This window comes from Megalopta genalis, chromosome 3 (assembly GCF_051020955.1).
Source record: "Megalopta genalis isolate 19385.01 chromosome 3, iyMegGena1_principal, whole genome shotgun sequence".
Classification (NCBI taxonomy): Eukaryota; Metazoa; Arthropoda; class Insecta; order Hymenoptera; family Halictidae; genus Megalopta; species Megalopta genalis.
In genome coordinates this window covers 25172854-25195554 of record NC_135015.1, presented here as the reverse complement: position 1 = coordinate 25195554, position 22701 = coordinate 25172854, and the positions used below count along the sequence as shown (strand labels likewise).

Here is a 22701-nt window from a genome sequence, read left to right as displayed (position 1 = left end):
GGACACCCTGTATACAAATGGAGGTGGATCGGTTACTTGGGGGAAAGGAGAATCCATCCGCTGGAGGTAGCCGCTGCACCTTCGAATCGTGTCACGTGGTCTCCGAATTGCCTTCGAATCGTGTCACAAGGCCTCCGAATTGACTTCGAATCGCGGCAAAAAATTAGAAATAAAGAAGCTAAGTCCTCCTTTTTATTCCAGCATTGCTATGCTTACATATTACACCGGCGTGCTGGCCGCTGCTTTTATCGCCGACCGCCCCGAGTTTCCCTAAAAACGAGCCGCGACGCCCGAAGTATCGCGACTCAGTATTCTCGGATCCGCCGGTTTCAATTCCGACCTCCGAACATTTCCGCGAGAAATTACTGTATTCGCAGTAACTTCGAAACAACGAAGTCTCTCTCGTGCAGCGTTTCGGGCCGCCGCGCGACGGCGCCGGCAACAACAGCCCCGAAAATTTGCATTTCCCTGACGGACCAGTTGCCGACGCACAGCCGATTCGCAATTACGAGCGTGCTCGGCGACTTGTCGGCTGTTGAACACAGCTCGCGCGAGCGGCCCCGGCCGACGAAATGAGAACGCGCGCGGCCTCGGAACCGCTTTGAGCCCCGGTGGAAACGCGCGCACGCCTCGTACTTTTATCCTCGGGACTAAATTATGTTTCTTCCGGCTGTCCCGGCGGCGGCCGTCCCACCGCGCCGGCGACAGGCGTGCTGGAATCCCGGCGAATTCCCACCCGTGATATAAAAGTTCATCCAACGCCGGGAAAGGGAGCGTGAAAACGCTACCGTTGCGAAACGGGAGGAGCGAGAGAGCGAGCGGGAGGACGAGCCTCGCGCGACGATTCGCCGCGATCGTCGCGACTTACCGGCGAATTATTTCGCCTACGTGTCCTGGAAATTACTTGTCCGCGAGAACACCGGCCACAAGGCCCTGTCACGCTCAAAATTGCATTTTTGTAGTACAGTCGAGTCTCGTCGACTCGAAGTTCCTCTTTGATTTCGAACATTTCGTTCATCCCCCCTCCACTGCGCTGCGACAATAAGCTCTAGAAATCGAAATGAAACTTCCTTTAACTCGAATTACTTATCCCCATGTTCAAATGCAATTCTTCGCAATTTTTGTTGTGATTTGCTCGTGATTTTCTTGCGATTTTCTTGCGATTAAATATCGTATCAATTCTCTTGAGTGCCGCCTCGACCGTACATGGGTGACACTAATTTTTAATGAATCTTTCAAAAAATTCATTTTCATCGCAATAGAACCGGTGGCAAACGAAAAAAGGTAGAAAAGGGATAACAATCGTAGCTTTATTTCCAGAGCTCCCCGCGAGATCGTACGCGGCCCGAGATAAATGATTCCGCGAAAGAGATTAATTTGACCAACGTTCTTTCACGATAACAAATCTGCCGAACGTGCCTCGATGCTCGCATCGCACGGAAAGCGATCTTAAACACGTGGCGCAATAATATCCTGGAAGCAGCCGGGAACTTCTGAAGCCTGCTCTAACGGGGCACGGTAATTGGCTCCTCTGGAATTTTGACACCTAATCGAAGAGGAACAAACGTCGCGGCGGTTCGAAACGAGCGCGGGAAGCCTTGGCCAGGGTTAATTGCTCCCCTGGCATCCCCGCGCTCTCCCTGGCACCCTCGCGCTGCCGCTGGCACCCTCGTGTTCCCTCTTCGTTGCGTCGCGGTTTCGTTTCGATCGGTGCTCGCGGCTATTTTCCAGCCGAAATTCAAAGACCGGCAACCGGAGCCGGGAGAGCAGGTGGAAAACGGCAGGTGAAAGGGAGAGAAAGAGAGGCGCCGCAGATACAGAGAGGATGAAGGATGGAAATAGGGGGAGGAAGGGGGACGGGGAGGAAAAGAGACGGAGATGGAGAGAACGAAAGCAGAGACAGAGGGAGAAAGAAAGAGAAAGGGACAAACATGGAGACAGAGTAAGAAAGAAAGGGGAAATAAAGAGAGAGAGAGAGAGAGAGAGAGAGAGAAATAGAGACAGAATAAGAAAGAGAGAGAAAGAGAGAGCGATAGAGACAGGCACAGAGTGAGAAACAGAGGGGAACAGAGAGAAAGAGAAAGACACAGAAACAAAGTGAGAAAGAGAGGGAAACAGAGGGAAAGAGAAAGGCAGGCACAGAGACAGAGTGAGAGAGAGAGGGAAACAGAGAGAAAGATAAAGAGACAAGCACAGAAGGAAAGAGAAAGGTACAGAAACAGAGTGAGAAAGAGAGGAAACGAGAGACAAAGAGACACAGAGTGAGAAAGAGAGGGAAACAGAGAGAAAGAGAAAGACAGGCACAGAGACAGAGTGAGAAAGAGAGGAAACGAGAGACAAAGAGACTCAGAATGAAAAAGAGAGGGAAACAGAGAGAAAGAGAAAGACAGGCACAGAGACAGAGTGAGAAAGAGAAGGAAACAGAGAGAGAAAGAGAAAGATACAGAAACAGAGTGAGAAAGAGAGGAAAAGAGAGACAGAGAGACACAGAGTGAGAAAGAGAGGGAAACAGAGAGAAAGAGGGGAAGAGAAAGAGACAGACACAGAGACAAAGTGAAAAAGAGAGCGAAACAGAGAGAAAGGGAGAGAGAGAGAGAGAGAGAGAGAGAGAGAGAAAGAGAGGGAGAAAGAGGGAGACGCGAAGAGGAAGTAAATAAGCGCGTGTACCGAGCAGCCGATGACCTACTATTGACGCTTTTGTGGCGCTGCTTTAGCTACGTTCCGGCACAATGGAAAATGTAGCAACTCGAAACGGGTCTGAAAAGCGGGAACGGGATGGGCGCGGACGGGAGAGGAGAGCAGCGGAGAGTAGAGTAGAAGAAGAGAGAGAGAGAGGGCGGGAGAGAGAGAGAGAGAGAGAGATAGAGAGCGAAAGGAAGAGGGAGAGAGAGAGAAGCGGCGCGGAGAGCGCGTTCTTTCTTCGACGACGAAAAACTGTGTCGCTCATTGTCGACCGGTATCCATCGCGGAACAATCGCGATAATGAGAAAGCTACGCAGCCGAAGAGTTTCGCTCTTTCCCGGTTTTCCTCCGCCCGCCCCGCGGCCGGAGCCGTCGCTGTCGTGGGAGGACTCCTTGCGCGCGGGTTTCGGTCCCGAGGCTTCCCGCGTCTCCGCCGCAACCCCCGCGAACCACCTTCGACCGCAGAGAACCCGCGACGACACAGCCCGAGCTCTGCTCCCTTCTGTTTCCTTTTGTCCGACGACGATTCTCCATCGGGGTTCGCGATCTCCATCGACCGACCGACTCTTCTTCTTCTTCTTCTTCTTCTTCTTCTCTGGCAAGGTTTGTCCTGGACTCGGCCACGACGCGACCAAGGACGCAAATCTAATCTCGACGACCTTGCTCTGTGAGATAGGAGACTCTGCGTTTCGTCGTCTTGCTGGTCGCGTGATTATTCGTGGTGCTATTTTGTTTCTTCGATAAGAGGCGAAGGTGCGTGCAGCAGAGTTTCAATTATCCGGAATGTTCGATTATAGTAATATTCGCCCTAATCGACGCTCTGATTTTACACTAAACTGGACGATTTAGGAAGGGGAAAATTATGCTATTATTTTATTAATAATTACCAGTTGTTAATATTAATGTTGTAGCAATTTTTAAATCATTAATGTTATATTGTTATTATGGTATTATTGCTATTATTATTATGTTATTATTATAATGTTGTTGCTATTATTATTACGTTATTATTATTCTATTATCTCTATTCTGTTATTCTATTACTATTTTTATTATTAGAAAAGAGCTATTATTACTAATGTTATTACTAGAAAAAAATTAGTACTAATATTATTACTATTACTATTATATTATTATTACACTATTATTATTATATTATTATTATACTATTATTACTCTATTATTATTTACTATTATTATTACATTATTGCTCTACTATTATTACAATTATTATTATACTATTATACTATTGACATTATATTATTATTACACTATTAATATCGTTACTATTATTGCTACCAATATTACGTCGAAACATTACAAAAAAAAAAGAATGCTAAACGTTCAACCAGCTCGATCATGCTAACTAAATGCAGGACGATCTGCGGGCATCGGGCAGTCGGTCCGATTTCGCGACCGTTTCGAAATTCAAACGCCGTCCCCCGGCAACTCTTAATTTACCGGCAGGACTGAATGAACAAGCGACGGATTCGAACAGCAATCGAACAGAGTCACTCGCTATTCTCGTCTGCGAGGATCGCTCAATGTCACAACCAGGTTCTTCCTCGACCCGGCCCTAAAAGACCGGAACGGTTTCTCGGGCAGTTCGCGAGGGCGGTACGCGACGGCAAAGCCCGATGATCGAAGCTGGAGCAAAACGAACCCGCCTGGCGTTTCCCCGCCAGGCTGAGGGAATTTACTCGAGTCGTCGTCGTCGTCGACGTCGACGTCGTCGTCGTTTATTTCCGGCGTCATCCTAAACAGCCAGACGCCCCGCAATGATTCAATCAACCGCGAACGAGCTTACCGCGCCAATCCGACGGTTTTATTGTCCCGGCGTGAAGGTGGCGGAACATGAAACTTAACGGTCGCGTTGTTCTTGGCGGGATTCTCTTGCCAGGATTCTCCGGTTGATTAATGGCCGAGTGCTGCCATAAACGCCGACAGATTCCTCGTGCGTGCGACAACCGTCGGCTTTGCTATGTTGCACGCAGAATCCCTTCGCGGCGCGAGGCGGCCTTCGCGACGGGCCCCGGGTGCGTCGCCTGATGCATAAAAAACGAGCACTCGAATTTCGCCTAAATTTGTCGAATATTGTACTCGCGGAGTGACCGAACTGCGACGATCGCTCGCCGAGAAAGCGAAAGCGATCGAAGCAGCGAGAAGAGGATTTCGAGAAGAAAAAGGACGTTGCTGCCGAATTTCGAGTTCCAAATTTTGGTTTAACCAAAATGACACTTTGATTGCAATTAGCGAACTCTCGACTCTAGCAGAAACCCTCTGCGAGTCGAATTTCGGCGAAGCTTTCTTGCTCGAAGACTTCGATAAGGCGAAGCCACGGTAACTCGAAGATTTTTGTTTTTTCTTCGAGATTCAAACGATCGAGATTCGAGCGTGTTATCATTAAAACGATCTGTTATTTTACTTCAGCTTCGCGGTTCCGAGAATTTCCGAACAACCAATCGACTTCGTTGGAGTCGACGAGAATCGAAATCGTCGAGCTTCTCTTTCGATAGCTCGCGTTTCGCAGCGAATCGCTGGGCTGTCATCGGGCCGCGTTTCTCGCAGAACGGAGACTCGCCGCGGCCCGAAGCCGCCCGAGAATAACACCATCGAACACCGGTGTCCCGTGATTTTCCTAAAGCGAGCATCGCTCGCCACGCTATGTTTAGTATTATAGAAACGGACATAGCAGGCCGAAACGGACCCGCGTCATCTGGCTAAACTTGGAACTTAGACTTTCCGCGTCTCTCTGGCCCGCATTGAACGACGCCGCGACTCTCGAGAGATCTTTCACCGTTCCGTTTATGTAACCCTTAAACGCGTTGTCGATAGTTTTTCGGCCGCAGCGTCTTCTTCTTTCGACGCGACGCGGCTCGTCTCTCGCTGTCCGATTCGATCCGATACGATTCGATCCGGCGAGACGCTTCGATACCTGTTGCGACCCGTCGAAAATACTGTCGAGACCGGTGTCTGCATCGTTCATGAAACGAAGGTTCGATTCGATTTATTTATTCATGCGACCGTCGACATTTTTTGCGCGGCCGCAGAGGCTGATGTACATCGACCTGTCGGCACATCGGTGCCTAAAAAGTCGATTACTTTTATCCTTTATGGTTAATAGCGTTTTATAAGTAGGGTTATTGGAAATGTGCAATTTTTCCGGTAATGATCAATGCGGACTCTCGTTTTGAAATCGTTGATTCCAAAGGCATTTATATTTCGGTAATTAATAATAAATTGTTAACTCTAGGGGTGTTTTTAGATTGAGTAACTATTACTTTCCTGAAAAAAGGGATCTGTGATGTCAGTTTCATTTTTTCGGGAAATGAATTCTACTAGTCTCAGTAACTGGTCCAAAATTTTGCTATCCACCTAGCGGGACCAGTTACTGAGGCTAGTAGAATTCATTTTCCGAAAAAATGACAGTGCCACCATAGATCGTTTTTTTAGCAAAATAATGCTTTCTCAACCTAAAAATACCGCTAGAATTAACAATTTATTATTAATAAACGTTTTCATAAGCTTCTGAACATCTAAAAGCAATAACTGAATTAAAATTGCGATTGCTGCTACTTGCACGTAGCTAGTAATAGCACTTAATAATAATTATTGTTATTGTTATTATTATTATTATTATTATTATTATTATTATTATTATTATTATTATTATTAACACATTGGCCCACATTCTAGGAGTCTATCGAAGGTAGCAAATCTCGTAAGTCGAACTTATAGAGCGGTCATTTTCCAGATTTTTGGGATCTCTTCAGAAATCGATCCCACTAGTCTCCGTAACTGGTCCACCTAGGTCTACAGCAAAATTTTGGACCAGTTACTGAGGCTAGTAGAATTCATTTTTCGGATTTTTGGGATCTCTTCAGAAATCGATCCCACTAGTCTCAGTAACTGGTCCACCTAAGTCGATAGCAAAATTTTGGACCAGTTACTGAGACTAGTAGAATTCATTTTCTGGATTTTTAGGATCTCTTCAGAAATCCATTCCACTAGTCCCAGTAACTGGTCCCGCTAGATCCACAGCAAAATTTTGGACCAGTTACTGAGACTAGTAGAATTCATTTTCCGAAAAAATGAAACTGACATCATAGGTCCCTTTTCTTTAGAAAAGTAATGATTACTAAATGAATTTCAAGCAATAATTGTTTAAACAAAGTATTTCAAATAATTATTTGTAACATATTATTTCATAGCTCTCATACGTTGTCTCTCTGCTCAAAATATTGATTATAACCGAACAAATTATCCTATAATAAAAAGAACTACTGTTCTGAAAAATGGATATACTTACTAGCCACAGTAATTGGACCCATATGCCCGATGTATACCAATTACTGTGGCTAGTAGAATGGATTTTCGGAAAAAACGAAAGCAGGAGTGCAGGTTGATTACTTTATGGAAAAATAATCCTACAATGCCGTTAGAACTTGTCGAGTCGTGAGTTGTCTCTTATTCGAAAGAAATGCACACGCCATAAATACGCGTGAAGATGAGCTTCATTTTTAGAATAGATAGGACCTTACAAAAACGTCTTTATTTTATTACTTTTAGACAAAAATACCTCAATATTTAGGCCCACGGAAGTAACACCCGCACTCGTCCTACCCTATCCTCGCGATCCGCGAAGAAGAAGCGCTCCCGATCCCGAGACGAGCCAGCGTCCGAAAATTCCGCTAGGTCGGGCTTGGGAAAAGAAGAAAGAGAGCGAGCGAGAGAGAGCGCGCAGCGGCGGCCGAAGTCGCCGAATGGTACGGATTTAGCCGCCATCTGGTCCAGCCGGATCTCTGGTCGGCTCGCCGAACCACCGATAGGATTCGAAATAGGCGAGAAAAGCCCGCCGAAGAATTCGCCTAACTTCGCCGCGAATTAACACGTCGGGCCGCGAAGAAAACGGCGACGATTACACGGGGGATCCGGCCGTGATAGCGTCACGCGATCGCGAACGATCAAAGAGAGGCGCGCACAGTTTCGTTCGCCGCGCTGGAAAAAAAAGCGACGAGGTACGCACGAAAACGAGTCCGACGGCACGCAACGACGTGCCCCGAGTGCCGGCTGACCCGGCAGAAATGTTTCGCGAAGGTCACGCGACAGGAAAAACCTAATTGCGGGTGTCTCGCGTCGCGAGTGCCGCGTCGGGCGACGTCGACCGCGGTGACAATTGCGATATCATAAATAGACGGCGGATTTGATGCGTTTATGAGAAAAGTACGAAACATGTGAAACACGAAACGGGAAGAACGTAGAAAGAACAGAAGGACACGGTCGCGTTATTTTCAAATAATTGAAATTGCTAAAAGAAGGGACACGCGTCCACGCGACTCGGAAATTGAGATTTCGGGAATTGATGCAAAAAGCTTTGATTTTCCACAAAGTTCCGCAGTACATTTACAAACTTCGACACTGGCGTATTCAGGAAACTCTCCTCTGTCTTTCGAGACCAACTGCACCTTCCTAGCTTATTTAGTCTTTACGCAACATCTAATTTTTGTTAAAAAATTCGACGTCTTCGGACAAATTCGAATAAAAGAAGGGGCACGTGTCCACGCAACTCGGAAATTGATGCAAGAAACTTTGATTTTCCACAAAGTTCCGCAGTATATTTACAAACTTCGACACTGGCGCATTCAGGAAACTCTCCTCTGTCTTTCAAGACCAACTGGACCTTTCTAACTTATTTAGTATCCCCGCAATATCCAATTTTTGTTAACAAATTCGACGTCTTCGGACAAATTCGAGTGCCTCGAAAATAGGCAATTTCGGTGACACAGCGATTCCGTTTACACATTCGCGTACGGAAATCGACTAGCTGCGAGCACCGCTCGTTAGAGAATCCGCGAGAAGTTGTAATTAATGGGACTGCGTTATTAGAAACAGACGCATTCTTACGAGAGCGGTCGAACGTGGCCAGGGCAGACTTCCATGCGCAGCGCGTGTCACGGCGAGGCCCATTCAATGTCAATCAAGTGTCCCATTCAGGCGTCATCGGCTATTCCCAGCATGCCGCGCGATCGTTTAAGAAACGTTTGGCAATCCGCGTGGCGGAGAGGCAGGGCCGTGAAGCAGCCCCGATTTCGAGGACCGCGGGGTGCGCCGCGGTTATCTCTCTCTCGCGGCTCCTCGGAAATGCCGGAAAAATGTTCCGAGGCTGGCTCGTGAAAGCGGCCGAGCGACGTGGCCCGGAGTGGCGGCATACTATTCGCGAACCAAGTTCCACAAACTTGAGAGAGAAACGACTTCGCGCAGAGGGTGGACGATAAGATTGCGCGGAGAACAACCCGTGCGGCACGAGCACGCCGCACAACTCTCCGACATACTGCGCATAGCGTGGAATATTAAACGATCGCGATGAAATTCTAAGAAGAGAATCGCTGTTCCGCGCGTTTCACGGCGGAACGCCGGAATCGTGCCGCACACCGCGGCCGGCGGTGGACAAAATTACGGAAAAGTCGCCGCTTCGTATCTGATCGAAAGTGTGTGTGTGCGTGTACGACGCGTTAAAATGTCTAAATGCTGCAGATTTTCTCGAACTTTTCTTCAGCTTCTAAACGAAAGTGGACAATTTGGGGAGAGATACGATTAATGCATGCACCTCATTTTTATAGTTGTTATAGTCAATACTACCTCATAGTTATAGTCAATACTACCTCATAGTTATAGTCAATACTACCTAAATATTACCTTAGTTAATTAGCGAATTTCTTAATTTATTAGCGAATGCTTAAGATATTCGTCAAGGATTGTCATACGTATAGCACAAGTTTCAAAATAATCATTTTTAAGTAATAAGTTTTAGTTCCATGTAGTAATTGTTTTAATATTGAACTATTAAATTTTAGACCTGTATTATAATAATTGTTTTAACTTTGAAAAGTTCTAGTTCTATATGTATAATAATTCTTTTAATTTTGAACTATTCGTTGAACTAATTGTTTTAACTTCAAAAAGTTCTAGTTCTATATAATAATTGCTTTAATTTTGAACTATATTAAGTTTTAGTTCTATGTAATAATAATTGTTTTAATTTTGAACTGTTAAGTTTTAGTTCTATATAATAACAATTGTTTTAATTTTGAACTGTTAAGTTTTAGTTCTATATAATAACAATTGTTTTAATTTTGAACCAAAAAGTTCTAATTCTATATAATAATCTTTAATTTTGAGCTATTAGGTTTTAGTTCTATGCAATAATAATTGTTTGAACCAAAAGGTATTAGTTCTACATAATCGTTTCATTTTTTAACTAAAATAAGCTTCGGTTCTATATAACAATTACTCGAATTCTTAACTAATATAAGTCTTAGTTCTACATAATAATTACTTGAATTTTTAACCAACAAGTTTCAGTTGCATACAATAATTACCTGAATTGATCTGCGTTATGCTACTAATTTTTCTTCCGAACTATTATGCGACCACAATTAAGGTAAAAAAAATAAATGAAATTCGTACGACCGTCCGGAGATGAAAACGTGGTAGCGGACATAGCAACTGCCGGGACGTTTACCTTACTGGCGACACAGAGCGGCCGATAAAAATACATTCTTAGACTCGGAGAATCGTTTAGAAGGACGCGGATCGTGTTCGACTATCAGCGGTAGACGCGGCGGAGATTTTGGCAGCGTGATCTGTCACGAGCACAAGCACGCACGACGCAAACATTCTCGGATTCGACCGTAGCTCGCGACGGTCAAACAGCGGGCGACTTTTAACCCATTTGCATCATTAGCGCGCGTTCGCCGAATTTTTCTGCGTCGAAAAAACAGCGAAAAGCGGCCCTCCCTTCGCGCACCGGCCACTTCGAATTTCGCTGCGGGAAATGACGGAGTCGTTAATATACTGCGAACTCGATGACGGAGTCATTAATATATCGCGAACTCGATGACGCATTTACGAGAGGGAAATGGATAGGTGAAATTTCAACCGGCGAAAAATATCGAGTAAATTTTTTCGAACGAGCGGCTATTATTTCGCAACGCGACGCAGTTGTTCGAACGGTGAAAGATATTTCTATTTGGCTCTGTTGCGATCGCGCGATGAACGCGATTTTTATTTCGCATGCTATCTCGAATCATTCCCCGTCATATTTTTCGAGAGGAGCAAATATGAAATTTTATGGAAACCGTCGTCTCCGATGTGAACTTTTTTAAATGACTTATTATTGCATTGCATATCATTTTCATCGCGTACAAAATTCACGAAAAGTATGTTAAGTATTGCGTTGCTATTGTGCACGGTTATTGGGGCTCGGTATTCGGGCAGGGGGCGCAGCAGTTGCAGCACGGCGATTTGGGCACAGTAACTGATCTTTGTAGATCATAGGCGGACGGTAATTGGCTCTGGAACATTATTTTTCTTTCTCCTGATTATAATAAATAAGGAGATTTGATATTTGCCAATTTGACAGGCAAAATATGCATCGACAAAAAAGACTTTGAAATACATTTTTAACACTGGAACTACCAAATCAGTCAAAATGACCGTTTCACTCTAATTGTTATCCAATATCCAATTACCGATGTTATAAAAATGTTTCCCCGAGAATTTTTCGGATAAATTTCCTTACTCGAGCATATATTGTAATAAAAATCTTGCGGAGCTCAAATATATATATATATACATTCAATCCTGCGATTGTTACAAGACTTGTTGTTTATAACACTCGATTGTTATTCGTCTTGTCGAGAGTTCGGTAGTTCTAGCGTTAAGAAACTTTCTCGTTTTTTTGCTTCGAGCAAGCAGAACATGGACAAAATCATGGACACCGCGAGACAAGCGACGTCGCTTTTCTTAAAGATGACTACGTTTGCGAGAATGCAGTGCCGCTGACTTCAACTTTGTTCTATTCCAAAAACTTTCGGAACATCGTCGAGACACTTGGAATTCGGCTGCAATTCGAATAACCTCGTCAATTCGACTGCAAAAGACATAAAATAGCGTCTTCATAAAACAAAATTCCTCAACAAAGTCAAAAGCACGCGCACTTTGCACAGCCCTTAAGCCCTCAAGAAGCGTCATTTAAATCGCTAAAATTGCGTTTAGCAGCGAGAACAGCCGACGGCTGTTCACAGGACACCGTAATTGGCTCCTCTAGCCTAAAGCGTGTCGCGTACACCGGAGGTCCAACGATCTCCGGCATGCGATGTCGCGAAACAGCGGCGTGCGTCGAGCCTGGCCGGAAAGAGCAGAGAGTAGAGAGCAGAGAGAGAGAGAGAGAGAGAGAGAGAGAGAGAGAGAGAGAGAGAGAGAGAGCTCGGCCCTAGGCGTCGATCGATTCGCGATTTCTGCCCTCGAGTGGGCAATTCGCTGGGATTTGGGTCGCGACGAGGGATGCAGACGCGTGCTAATCGATTCGCGGTCTCTGATCGCCGGAAACAACGCGACGCGGCGCGGTACGGCGCGGCGCCCGGCGTCGACGCGCGACGCTCTCGCCGGAATATTTCGCGCCGAATGTTCCAGCGAGCGCCGTCGGAAATTATTGATTCTGGCACAGAAGCTCCGTGCACCGATGCTCCTCGATTTCCTTTTCCTTTCGCGAAGGACGAGAGAGTCGGAGGGACATGCCCACGGGCGAATCAATCCGCGGCGGACGGGCCGGCGTCTGGACGGTGACGTCAGGGCCGTATCAATTTCGGTTTCGCTCGGGTGTTGGCCCGGCGGTGCTTCCTCTCGGAGGAGCACCGGCGACCGACTTACCGATGCATTCTCCGAGTGGCGAGTGCGAGCTGCGCTGGTGTCGTCGTCGTCGTCGGCGTTGTTCTCTTCAGGAATCCTTAACTTTGATTATCTGAGGGTATCACAGAGTTTCAGCGACCGTTGCCCGGGACCGGGATGAGTGTTCACCTCATCACCGCGAATCGTCGCGTTCAACAAGTCACTGGCCACGAGAGGGATCGATCCGCTGCGTCTCGGCGACGAGTTCCGTCGAGGAGTACCGTCCAAAATCGCCGGAAAATATCGTCCAAAATCGTCGAGGAATATCGTCCAAAATCGTCGAGGAATATCGTCCAAGATCGTCGAGGAATATCGTTGGAAATCGTCGAGGAATATCGTTGGAAATCGTCGAGGAATATCGTTGAAGATCGTCAAGGAATATCGTTGATATCGTTGAAGATCGACGAGGAAGTGCGACCCCGCAAGAGTTTGAAGGCACGTCCAACAAGAGGTCGAACGACCGGTTCCGAGGAACGTTTCGTAGGCTCGCGACTCACGAGGTGCTGCGAATCGCGAGGATCGGAGACAAGCGAGACGAACGGACACGCGCGACGAGCTACGCTTCGCGACTGAGTTTGATATCCTCCTCGAGGGTAGCCCGCGGAGAGCTCTACCCCCACTTTTGCGGCGCGAGCGAGCGCGGAGGCGGCTCCGAGGGCTGCGAGGGAGCTCTCCGATCTTCTCTCTCTCCGGTGTCTATAAAGTGACTCCCGAGTCCGACTGCGACTAGGACTCGGCGCGTGGCGACTCGACGGGACTCGGGGGAACTCGTTTCGAGCGAATTCAACGCGACGGAACTTGATTCGAGTGAATTCAACTCGACCGAGCTCGATTTGAGTGAATGCAACTCGACTGAACTCGATTCGAGTGAATGCAACTCGACTGAACTCGATTCGAGTGAATGCAACTCGACTCAATTCGATTCTAGTGAATTCAACTCAACTGAACTCGATTCGAATAAACTCGATTCGTGTGAACTCCGTTCGAATAAACTCAATTCAAGTGAACTAGATTCGAATAAACTCAATTCGAGTGAATTCGACTCGTCTGAATTCGATTCGAGTGAATTCGACTCGACTGAATTCGTTTCGAGTGAATTTAACGAGACGGAAATCGACTCGACTGAACTCAACTTGACGGCGGCGTCGACGAGAATCGAACGCGCGGTTGGTTCGCACGCGTGCGCCGTTCGCGGCACACGCTTCTGCCCGCAAAGTGGCAACCGGTGGCAGCAGCCGCTTGCTCCGCGTCGCCTCGACGTCTATTTACGCAGACGGTGCACCCTGTCGCACGCTGGTCGCCCCAGCCGGACACGGCAGGGACCGCGAGAACCACTTGTACACGAGAGGGTGCATCCTCGAGCCTGATGCACACCGGACTGTTAACGCGTTACGACCCATGCTTGATGGCTTCACTCGAAATTAACGTTTCATTCTGCCGGCCACTGCGAAATCAAGGTTGTGCGTCGACATGAGCAGAGTTCGACGAAGTCTCGTCGTATAACGAATAATTGATATAGGTGTTGCAAATTTGATCGTAAGTAACGATTTTTGTAATAAAGAAATCTGCAATGTTAGTTGAAGAGATCTATTTCAATAAGATTTTATTTGAAGAACAATTTTATTCGGAAATCGATATTTTTACGAAGAAATTCGTAGCGAATAAATTTTTTATCGAATACAAAAATTCGAATAAATTTTTGTTCGAATTATTTACCTTTTAATAAATCAACAGAATTTAATTTGTATATTGTGATCATATTACTGATATTATTTATTGCGCTATTACTATTATTGCTGTTATTATTATTCTGTCATTATTACTATTATCATTATTCTATTTATTATCATAACGTTGAATATTTCCAGAAAAATTAAAAGACGATCTGTCCCGTCGATGTTAAAAGAATGAAACTGAATAACGATTCATGCCGCATTTAAAAAGAATTCGACCACCGTGCGTCGCCACTGGATCCCGTCGAATGTCGTCGGATCGATTCCGACGGGCCAATTCTTCCCGGAATCCGTTTTCGACGGGTCTCGAGACACCTTCGGACAGCGCCGATCGCGAGCGATCGGCAACGGAGTTGTTAGGTCGACGCGGAATGGCTTTCGACGGAACCGTTTATCGGGCCGCGGTGTCGGATTAATAAATCATCGTGCAGCGGCGAGATACGAGCATTAGTTAATCGATAACGCGGTTAACGGTCGACCGCGTTTCCGTAGGCGCCGCCGCGAAAATTCCACGACCGATCCGAACTCGTTTGTCACGATTTACCGATCGCATTCGATGCGATTTTCACGCGGCGAGGATTATTTATTCGTCGGGTGGCCCCGAATCTGTTATATACGAACAAGATGTCTGCGAACGGAAAACACTTGAAATTGATTGAGTAATCATTAGTTTCCTGAAAAAAGGGATCTATGATGTCAGTTTCATTTTTTCGGGAAATGAATTCTATTAGTCTCGATAACTGGTCCAAAATTTTGCTATCGACCTAAGTGGACCAGTTACGGAGACTAGTGGGATGGATTTCTGAAGAGATCCGAAAAATTCGGAAAATCAATTCTACTAGTCTCAGTAATTGGTCCAAAAGTTTGCTGTCGACCTGGCGGAACCAGTTACTGAGACTAGTAGAATTCATTTTCCGAATTTTTCTGATCTCTCAGTAACTGGTCCACTTAGGTCGATAGCAAAATTTTGGACCAGAAAAGTAATGATTACTCGATCTAAAAATGCCGCTGGAATTAACAGTTTATTATTAATTACCAAAATATAAATGCCTTTGGAGTCATCGTTCACAGCTGCTGTTCACGTTTTCATAAGCCTCCGAGTATGAAAAGTCAATAAATAAATTTGTTACTTGCACGTCATAAATTATCAGTATTAAACATATGCAAAATTATGATACGCACTGTAAAATGTTATTTAGAACGTCCGCAGCAATACGTGCGCCCAACCGCAGGTTCGAAACGAACGTCTTCGTTTTGGAATTGAAATAGTCCCGAGCGCAAAGGGTTAATTGAGACGCACGGTGTCTTAGGCGCACAGTCGTAGCCGGATCGCAGCTGGCTTGTTGCTCGCGCTGCACTCGCTGCTCGCGGCGCGCACCGAGCGTATCGGCTCCGCAGTATGGTCCGATTTACGCGACGTCGCGTCGCATCCTTTCCATAAATACCCACCGACACGAGGATGGTTAGCGAGAGACGCCAGCCGCGGTCGCCTTAAATTTTCCTAGCCGGGTAGGCGGCGCGTTACCTTAAATTTCCACGCCTCCGCTGCCTCGGCAGCTTAGAGTGCTGTTCTACATCGCGCGGTTCTTGTTTATCGAGCGTGCCAGCCGCCGATTAATCCGTTGGTTCGCGACGAGCTTTTGTCTATTCTGGCGACAAACCTTGCGACTTCACCGAACCGGCTCTACGCCGCGCTATCCGAAACGCTCGCGAAGAAATTTATACAGGCTGTATACAGCCGGAGTTCGGGTATTATTCGGATTCTTTCGCATTAATATTCGTTCAAGATTATTATCCGAATGAACTTCCTTCAGCCGAATAATTCATTTGTAATCGATTATTCTGTATATTCGGGGTCAAATTGTTTTATATTCGAATGATTTCTTTACTCGAATAATTCTTTATTCGAATTATTCTTTATTCGAATCACTCTTTAGTCGAATGATTCTTTAATTGAATTATTATTTATTTGAGTGAATTCTGATTCGAATTATTCTTTTTTCGAACCGTTCTTCATTCAAGTGAATTCTTATTCGAATTATTCTTTATTCGAATCATTCTTTATTCAAGTGAATTTGAATTCGAATTATTCTTTATTCGACTGAATTCTTATTCGAATTATTCTTTACTCGAATCATTCTTTATTCAAGTGAATTCAAATTCGAATTATTCTTTATTCAAGTGGATTCTTATTCGAATTATTCTTTATTGAAATTAATTCTCATTTGAATTATTCTTTTTTCGAGAGAATTCTTATTCGAATTATTCTTTATTCGAGTGAATTCTTATTCGAACGAATTCTTATGCAGATCAATTACTATTCGATCGAATACCGTGAAACGAGAACAACGTTTTCAGCCTCCACTTTTTGGAACTTGCACGGGAGAACCGCGACGAAATGCAGAACGCCACGAGGTCGGAAACGAGCCTGCGACAAAACGTGACGAGAGCGTGCCCGCTGCGAAACCGCCTGCCGCGATGCGTAAATCGCTCTCGGCCGGCCGGATTATTGCTGAACGCGTGGACGACCGAGTGTTGCGTATCCATTGATTTAGTGGAGTGATACCGAGCCTTACTATTTATTACTATTGATTTATTTCGGTGCCAAGCGGCCCCCGTCCAACTCCCTCTCTTTCGAGAGAGCGAGAGAGCTTCTGAAGACTCTCGAGCGCCTACTGAACTCATTTGTCTATCCTTCAACACTTCATCAACCGGCCGAGAAACAACAATTTTGTCTTACGAACGACGACGGCTCCAAAAATCTCATTCAATTTATTCGTACAGGATGATCCATTTGAATCGATCCGATCTTATCAGCGCGATCACGATAACCTGGAGAGTAAAATCGAGAATTCTTATCTTCAGTCTTACGTCGTTCGAAAAATCAATCTAAGTCTCTGTATATTTTTTATACTTTTTGTGATCTTATAACTAATGACAATCTTGACAACATGCTAACCTTGACACACATGCTCAATAAATAAATAAATAAATAAATAAAATAAATAAATATATAAAATAAAATAAGAACAATAAAAAATAAATAAATAAAATAAAGTAAAATAAAATAATATAAAATAAAATAGAATAGAATAGAATAGAATAGAATAGAATAAAATAGAATAAAATAAAATAGAATAAAATAGAATAGAATAAATTAAAATAAAACAACCCTAAAAATGACCGTTTCGCGTTTCGATCTCGGGAATTGTGTTTGGCCTCGAGGGTTGGAAGAGATAAACGAGAGATGTCCCGATTGCGAGTCGATCGAAGACGGTTTCCTCCTGGTCGCCGGAACAGTTAGAAATCGTTACCGCGGCCCGGCCGGCACGAAATGTCCGCAGAAACGAGCAAGAACCACGATGAGCTTTCGAGCAGGCTGTGTCTGGGCAAAAACGGCCGGCAGGACCGACAAAAAGGAGAAAAACGGAGAAAAAGCCGGGCAGTCCGCTAATGGCCAGACAACGACCGCGGCGCTTTTAGACGGGACCGAGTCGAGGCGGTTTCCGCCGGCAGAAAATTGTCCGTCGCGGGGAAAAATCGGCGAGGAAGTCGCTTCGATCGCGGACCACGCGTCGCTTTCGATTAGCAGCGATTTCCAATTCGTCTTCCCTTCGATTTTCTACGGAATCGATTATCGGAGATTCGATTTCGAAACGAAACGTTTTTCGCTTTTTCAATAATAAATCGATCTTCGATCGAAAGTCGCCAATCTTGATAAAATGCAATATCAAACTATTTAATCGAACTCAGATTATTCGATTGGTATTAATAAAAAGAGAAATGAAATGTTTCGAATCGAATTCAGATTATTCGATCGGTATTAATAAAAAGAGAAATTAAACGTTTCAAATCGAATTCAGTTTATTCGATCGATATTAATCAAATGAAAAATTGAATTACTCTTATTACGTACAAAAAGGGAAGGGGAAGCAGCGCAGTTGACCGACGCGTCACAGTCGAAAAAGTGAACAATTCTAACTCTCGGGTCTCGCGGGACCCAGGCATCCGCCGCGACGCGCCGGCGGAAGTTTAATCGGATCGGATGCGACGGGTGCTGCTACGAAATGAAATTCCAAGCGCGAACCGTCTCGATTCCGGCTCGATAGGGCCGTGTTCGGGGCTCGATCCAGCAATTAGCCCGCAGCGATATTTGTCTTCCGGGTGGATCGCGCGAGCCACGGGGCAGATTTACGATTTCCCGGCCGACCGCGATTAAGTTTTTATCGGCGACGCGTTTTCGCGATGGCGGAGCGGCGCGTACGGCGCGCGGCTTATCGCGCTTCCACCCAATAACGCCGAGCTGAATCGCGACGGGACGCTTCTCTCCCGGCGAGAGAAGGACGAAAGGGCTTCTCCCTGGGCCCTGGCCCTTCCGCTCGCGGCGCGGCGCGCTAAAAGGTTTATCTGCTCGGCGATGACTAGGACGCGGACGTCGAGCGAAAACAAAACGCGGGTCGGTTGTTATCGACGCGGCAACCCCCAAGTAGCTAAATTAACCCCTCGAGGGAGAGCGTTCGGGCGAAAATCAACCACCGGTCGTTTCGCGCGTTACATTTTGTCAGCTTTTCTCGCGCCGATTCGAATCACGCGCGGATCATTTTGACAACTAATTTGCGCAACGACGAGCAACGTTTCTGCTTTATCAAACAATCATCGGATCGAAATATCTATAACCCGATTTTGTTCGACAATGTGCACACAATACGCGGCGGAAACTTCGGCTCGAAATATTGTTATTAGCCATTGTGTTGTTATTCAATTGTTCAAATGTTATTGTTCTATTTCAGTGATAATTAGTGGCGATACCGCGGAGAACAATTTTATTCGAACGGCGCGGATGAGGGACGTATAGAATAAAATTTTATCCAGATAAAAGAATGTGTCCGAAAGGATTTTCTGAGAATATGAATATATTCGAATAAGAATTTATTCGACGCGATCGAATGTAAATATATTTGTCTAGAGAACAATTTATTCGAGCAAGGTTTTACAGGAACAAGAATTTATTCGATGCTATCGAATAAAATCGTACGAAAATTTATGTACAGAAAAATTTATTTAGATAAAATCTACGAGAACAATTTATTCGATCAAGAGTCTGTGTTCGAATAAGAATTTATTCGACGCTATCGAATAAATCTGCGATCGAATAAAAATCTACGTACAGAAAGATTTAGTCGGAGACAAATTTGTTCGTAACACGAATTTATTCGAATAAGATGTTCTCTCTTGGTTGACACTATTTGAATAATGTTTTCTTCGAATCGTATTCACACGTATCGATTTTTATTCGAATGAAATCTTGCTCGGACAAATTTTTCTGCGTGCAAATTTATATATTCGATCGTGCCGAATAAATTCTTGTTTAAATAAATTGTTGTTGGAATATAATCTTGTTTGGTTAAACTTCTCCCGTCGATAAATTGTTATTCGATAGCATCAAGAATAAATTCTTATTGTTATAAAATCTTGTTCTCATAAAATTTTATTCTTATAAAATCCTTGATCTTGTAATCTTTATCTAAAATAAAAATATAATGAATCTTGTTCTCGTAAATTCTTGTTCTTATAAAACATTATTCTTATAAAATCTTATTCTCATAAAATCTTATTCCTATAAAATCTCGCTCCACTAAAATTCTGTTCCCATAAAATCTTGTTGGTACAAATTTCTCTGCAGATAAATTTTTATTCGGCTGCACACGTTTGTTCGCCGGCATCGAATGAAATTTCATTCGTTACTGTTCGTCTCTTTGCCGTCAAATAAAATTTTGCCAACTCTGCTTCCTCCGCGGAGGGTTGCACAGTCTCGCATTGTTGCCCGGAAGATGTGTAGAACCGTCGCTCCGCTCTGCTCCGCTCCGCTCCGCGACGCAACGCTTTGCAACGCGTTGCAACAGGTGCACTCGATTCGCAACCCTTTACGACCTGGCTGTTGCCGATGTTCCTGCCGCCGTTGCTACAGGTATACACGAGCCGTGTACCACGGAGCACGAGGCTGCTGCGGAACACCGAAAACTGCGAGACGGAAGATTCTCTCGTGAAAAGCGCGGCTCTCTTTCTCGTGACGGTTGTCGCGCGTGTCTACAGCATCCTCTTCCCGGTGCCTCTGTGTTCTTTCCGAGACGTTTATTCCCGTTGTTGCGTGCTCGGCACGCTCTCGCGGACCCGGCAAATTGCTTCGCTGCCTCGGTTCATTTGAGCTCGCGGCCCGCGCCCGCCTGTTTCCACAAAAAACGCGGCAAAAAGTACCTTTTTTCGCTGCGATCGTATATTTAGGTCTTATTTTCTTATTTGGTATCGTCGTGACACAGATTTAGCTTCTCGTAGTTGCGAAATCAATGAGGCAAGATCGGCTTTTCTTTCTTTTTAGTTTCGCTTATATGTGAATTGTAAATGGAATGAAATTGTAATTTTATGAATTTTAATATTTATTATGATATTTGTTACGTGATAATTGAACTCTGAAAGTGTAAGAATTGAATTCTGAAATTGGGAGAATTCAATTCTGCAGTTGTAAGAATTCAATTCTGAAATTGGGAGAATTCAATTCTGAAGTTGTAAGAATTCAATTCTGAAGTTGTGAGAATTCAATTCTGAAGTTGTAAGAATTCAATTCTGAAACTATATAAATTAATTTCTGAAGTAAGAATTCAATTCTAAAAATATAAAAATAAAATTCTGAAATTGTACGAATTCAATTCTGAAATTATAAAAATGAAATTCCGAAGTTACAAGAATTATGGTCAACTCAACACATCGACAAATATAAGTATATCCCCCAGGTTAAAAAATTGATTCTTCCAAAGAGTAGAACGTCGACAAATTCGAATTACATCGTTTTTAACAACGACGCCGGTCGAAGAAAAAAGACCAGCGAAAAATGGAGCGCACAGCTTGTCGCACTACCTTGCCGACGAATTAGCATAAAAAGAGCAACATTTTTCGTTTCCGAGGAATCCTGCGACTCTCCGTCATTTCTTTGGTTTCTATTTTTGTCGCGAGTACGCTGCGTAACACGCAAAAAATCTGCAAAAAAATTCTGCAACACGCGCGCGGCTCGCGTTCCGAAATAGGGCAGATATTTTCTTTTTTTTCAAAAAATATTTCACGCGAATATTCTACGTTTGAACGGAGAACCGATTCGTCGCGGAAACGCTCCGGAAAAGGACTCACCGGCGCAGTTTACATCGACGGCGAGGAATCCAGCCAAGGTAATCGTGTGGAACGCTCCCGGCTTATCTGGAACAAAAAGTTAATCGCTATCGTGAATGCTGGAAACGTGGATCGCCCATCGACGATGCACCGGGCGAGCATCCCCTAAAATACTATCTGTTACCATTAAAATTCAGTGAAACGTTTTCCCGCGACACTCGCGCCGTCCTCTGCAACTCGAAACGATCCTCGAATCTCGTCTCTTTTTTTTCTTTTTTTTTTTTTCTTTCTTTAACTTCATCGAACCTCGCGATTTGACCCGAAAGAACGGTTGGTAAATCGTTTCACAGCATTTCAACGATTCTTTGATATTTACCGGCGCTCGGATTCAAATTTATCGACATTTCCCGTGAAACAGCGTTGCGGCTTTTGCAGTTCAGACGACTTTTATTTCTTTTTAGATCCATATATCTACTTTTAATCCCGTCACACGGCTTCAAAATATCTCACATTTATTTTCAAAGAAGCGAAATTACCAATTGATTCAACATATACAGGTAAAAAAATTATACCATAGAAAAATTGTCGATTTAAATTGGTAAACTTCGACAGACGACAACTCCGCGAAAAATCGTCGTGGGATAATGAACATTTTTTTAAATTAAAGCTTGAAATCTCTGCTTTAATACAACCTTTCGCTATTTTAAGTTTGACGCACCCTAGCCATTGTAAACCTTTAAATGCGAGGCCATGTTTCTCACAATGAAAATTGCCACATTAGTTATACTGAAAATTGCCAAGTTTGACGAAATGCACGGACTCTGTCAAATTTTTTTCGGAGATGCCGTTAACGGTAGAATAAAGTTCGATCCTTCCTCTTTAATTTAAAAAAACAGAAAAGTCGCTGCGATTTTTTCTCGCAAAGTTACATCGCTTCAAAGTAACCCTTGCACGAAGTTAAAATTTCTACTAAACTAATCAGTCCTCGGCCAAAGTGGCCTAATACTTTTTTCACGGAGCATAAAGCGCCCGAAATATCTTTCGAAAAAATGATACCAAGCTTTTATTGTTCACTTAAAAACCCAATGTTCCATGCGCGCCGACTTAATAATAAATAAATAAAACAGTTCCTCGAATTATCGTCGCGAGCGAGCAAAGCGAGGTGATTTGCCCGCGAAATTTAGAAGCTGTATATATGTACATATGTACATATGTAAAAAAATATGCGCATTCCAATTCAAGATAGACTTGTCATCTACAGTCTACAAGTCTACAGCGCGAGATTCCATGCGGCCGTCGAAGGGAAAGGAAGTAAAAACGACGCGGACCGATGGAAGGTCGAAGGGGACGGCAGGGCATAGTTCGGCGGTAGGGGTGCGACACAATCGAACGGAGAGGG

General features: G+C 44.5%; 1 protein-coding gene across 3 annotated transcripts in view; it reads right to left on the bottom strand.

The window, feature by feature from the left end:
* Nucleotides 1-22701, bottom strand: part of msi (RNA-binding protein musashi) — a 241959-nt gene that overhangs the window by 160391 nt on the left and 58867 nt on the right. For 2 of the 3 annotated variants that reach the window (XM_076520488.1, XM_033473322.2), the window contains exon 2: nucleotides 21324-21389. The gene's annotated coding sequence lies outside the window, so the exon portion shown is untranslated. Of the gene's footprint in view, nucleotides 1-12393; nucleotides 12995-21323; nucleotides 21390-22701 lie in introns of those variants that run through there. The other variant, XM_033473323.2, reaches the window with a different exon arrangement.